Raw genomic sequence first — 3,890 nt, forward strand, 5'->3', positions numbered from 1 at the left:
CCACACACAAGCCACAAAGAAGCCATCAGCCGCGGTCAACAGCACCTTCCTGATTGAACAGAACCACGCGTTGTCTGTGTGGTTTACAAGTTTCTTGGCGATATGGGGGGAAAGTTCCTCACATACCAACGGAAAATGGGCTTCATATACATGTAAGTACATTTTACTCAACTGTGGTTTAAAGTTTCAGTACTCAAGAGCGATTGAATAGCTCCTCTGAACACAGATCCGCCATTGCTAAGTTATGGCACAGCCGCTTTACATAGCTGGTAGCTCAAGTCCCCTCAATGTGACTACACTAGTTGCTGCTGTACGCTAGGAAATTCTGATGACTTGCGAGCATCGTAATGACAAAATGCTGTGGTGAAACAGTGAATATGTTAACTATACTTGTTGATGGTAAATTGTTTGACATTGCTAGTTCTCAGTTGCCTTTCCCCTGCCTAAAGGATTCCCTGATTGACGCTCCCAACCCAGGACGCTCCCCTTTCATCTCGCTCCCACTAGCCAGACTATCGGTACCACCGCCATATGGCGGAGCTAGTTATGTTGTTGATGTTAGTTTTTTGTTTTTAACCCTAAACCTAACCCTAAATTGCTTGTATGTGGCAGTATATGATAATACTTGAAATATAATCGGGTGGGACTACACGTCCGGGAGTGATAGAAACACCTGGGACCGCACGTCCGGGAGCGATCTCAGTTGGGAGTCTCCATCCCCCACCGTGCCTAAAGATAGACAATGGCTACCGTTAGCATGCTATTGCGTTAGCTCATCAACTAGATGCTGGGCACTGTTCATTTTTCACGTCTGCCCGGAATTTCGCTGATGAACTAACGCTTAGACGCCTTGCCAATGTATTTTACAGCGGCAAAAATGCATCTAGGCGACGTTGGAAAGACTGGTGTGCCGTCTGGGTATGTTGGTTTTCAGTGCTGGGCAGTAGCGAAGCGACTAGTTTAATTACATTCTCTAGTAGCTTGGTCGTAGCGTCACTACTATGTATCGAGTAGCTAACATCCCTTGAAACACCTTGCCCTTTCACCAAACCGATTCTTCCTTGTTGCGTTCTATATTATGAAAGCTAACCGTGAGTAGTTCTAGTTCTGGCGGCAGCTCTCAGTAACGCGAGCCCAATGTATCAGCGCGAGCTCAATGTCGACCAGAGTGGTCAAGTTGAGCACGCCACCCCGAAATCAATGTGAAATACCCTGCCATTTGCAACAGTAGGCAACCTGTCCTTTAAAAGTATGGGTCCTCAAAACAGCACTTGTTGCACAAATAAGTGTAGATGGCCTCTTCAAGAAATTGAAATGATGTATGGTCACTTTTTCTTATTGTTTCACGTGGAGGTCTACTGACCTTGTCTAAATAATGTAGGCTAGTTTATGTACATGTATTATATTAGGACCCAAGGTTAATGGGTTATTCTATTTACCATGTTTTCACAGGCTGCTGTCTCATAATATGGCGAAGACGAGTCACCTGAAGGCCTAACTCGCCATAGAAGACTGAAAGAATGTAAGATTAACTTCTTTGTGACCAATATGACTTGCTCATTGATACATTTGCTATGTCAATATGAGGTGCATGGCAAAATATTTAATTTATTTGTCTCGCTTCTAGGAGCTGTAGAAACAACAGGGTGTTCTTTTTCAGGGTATTCTTTTTTATAGAACTGGGCAGGTCATTTATTCGTTCCCCTTGTTTTTTGAAGTGTCCTGCAGGATGCTGTGTCCTGCAATCCTGTGTGCTGTGCTACAGACGCGTGTGGAGGTCAACCCAAAATGGGCACAGTCACCACAGAAGAGTGAAAGAGGGTAAGCTTAACCTATAGCCTACGTCAGGGTCGGGGAACGTTTCTCATTCGAAGGGCCGCTTCAAATTCATCCGAGGGGCCGTAAAAGTCCTCCAAGGGCCGTACTATGAACACAAACCAGGATTTTCCCTTTCACTTTAGGCCTATATTGAAGGCAGCCACATTTAAACAAACGCCACCTTCTTCAGGTTCCCTGAATATAACTTAATTGTATTGCAAATGTATTTTCTAAGATTCCTTTACAAAATATGTCATATTTTCATGTGAAGCTGAATAGCATTAAAATTATATCGGGGGGCCAGATAAAACTGCCTCAAGGGTCGCAAACGGCCCTAGAGACATAGGTTCCCCACCCCTGGCCTACATTGTCAATATGACTTGTGCTACTTTATAGATAAGTAATCAATGCTGTGCATTGCTATGTTTTGATTTATTTTCTTACATCCTACAGATCCTGGCAGGGAGACGGTAGTGTCCTGCAGAATGGTGATGGGCCAATCTTACAAGAGACCACAGAAAACTGATATAGTGTAAGATTATCCCTGTTGGGCTCAATAGGTCTTGCTTATTGACATATTTGCTATGTCAATATGAGGTGCATGGCAAAGTATTTATTTATTTGTCTCGCTTCTAGGAACTATAGAAACAACAGTGCCTGCTGCAGTATAACGAGGACACCCTGAGCAGAGAGCTCCAATAGACCCAGGTCCAGTGTCTTGGCAGGGTGAAATGGCACTGATATGGGTATGTACTAATGTCAGTTAAAATGAATGAATGAATTAATTCTCATATCTGAATAATGTGAACACTGGATTTACCACACACACACACACACACACCCTAGGCCTAGATGATTTGGACCCAAGGTTACTTTTACCACAGCTCTGGCACATCAATTTTCATTTGTTTAATAACTGGTCAGGTAATTTATTCATTCCCCTTGTTTTTTGTTTTTTTTTCTGTAGTGTCCTGCAGGATGCTGTGTCCTGCAATCCTGTGTGCTGTGCTACAGACGCGTGTGGAGGTCAACCCAAAATGGGCACAGTCTCACCACAGAAGAGTGAAAGAGGGTAAGCTTAACCTATAGCCTACGTCAGTGGTGGGGAACCTTTCTCATTCGAAGGGCCAATTCAAATTCACCCGAGGGGCCGTAAAAGTTCTCCAAGGGCCGTACTATGAACACAAACCAGGATTTTCCCCTTCACTTTAGACCTATATTGAAGGCAGCCACATTTAAACAAACACCACCTTCTTCAGCTTCCCTGAATATAACTTAATTGTATTGCAAATGTATTTTCTAAGGTTCCTTTACAAAATGTCATATTTTATGTGAAGCTGAATAACATTAAAATTATATCGGGGACCAGATAAAACGGCCTCAAGGGTCGCAAACGGCCCTCAAGACATAGGTTCCCCACCCCTGGCCTACATTGGCAATATGACTTGTGCTACTTTATAGATAAGTTCTCAATGCTGTGCATTGCTATGTTTTGCTTTATTTTCTTACATCCTACATATCCTGGCAGGGAGACATAGTGCATGAGACCATAGAAGACTGAAATAGGAGATTATCCCTGTTGGGCTCAATATGACTTGCTTATTGATATATTTGCTATGTCAATATGAGGTGCATGGTGAAGTATTAATTTATTTGTTGTTTCTACAGCTCCCAGAAGTGAGACTGAGTGCCTGTTGCAGTATGACGAGGACGCAGTGACCAGAGACCTTCAGTAGACCCTGCTGGCATGATTGGCGTCTGAAGAACATGAAATCAACAGCAATGTTTATAATGTTGTACATACCTGTATAGTCTGTATTAAAAGGCAGTACCTGTAGTATTTTTCCTCTTACTTTCATATTTACCACATATTTACTATGAATTGACAACTTTTACTAAAATCCATTTTTGTATGTGCCCTGACTAAAACTATCCTTAAACCTAACCTGTCAGAGATGTAACAACAACCTGCTCTTAGCAATGTGGCAGCAGTCTACTTGGATGCAGCGGGGAACATAGAACCCTTTTTTGAAAAAGCATTGTATGTTTCTGAGTTTTATGAATTGTGCCCT

The 3,890-nt window shown here is 42.7% G+C and overlaps 1 long non-coding RNA gene across 1 annotated transcript; it reads left to right on the top strand.

Moving 5' to 3' along the window:
• LOC134441782 (uncharacterized) lies at window positions 1-3,655 on the top strand. The gene is made up of 7 exons (XR_010033196.1): window positions 1-152; window positions 1,453-1,522; window positions 1,719-1,821; window positions 2,272-2,350; window positions 2,455-2,564; window positions 2,786-2,890; window positions 3,487-3,655. It is a non-coding gene; the product is annotated as an uncharacterized LOC134441782 (long non-coding RNA).
• The last annotated feature ends 235 nt before the right edge of the window (window positions 3,656-3,890 follow it).

The sequence above is a fragment of the Engraulis encrasicolus genome, chromosome 24 (assembly GCF_034702125.1).
Source record: "Engraulis encrasicolus isolate BLACKSEA-1 chromosome 24, IST_EnEncr_1.0, whole genome shotgun sequence".
Lineage (NCBI taxonomy): Eukaryota > Metazoa > Chordata > Actinopteri > Clupeiformes > Engraulidae > Engraulis > Engraulis encrasicolus.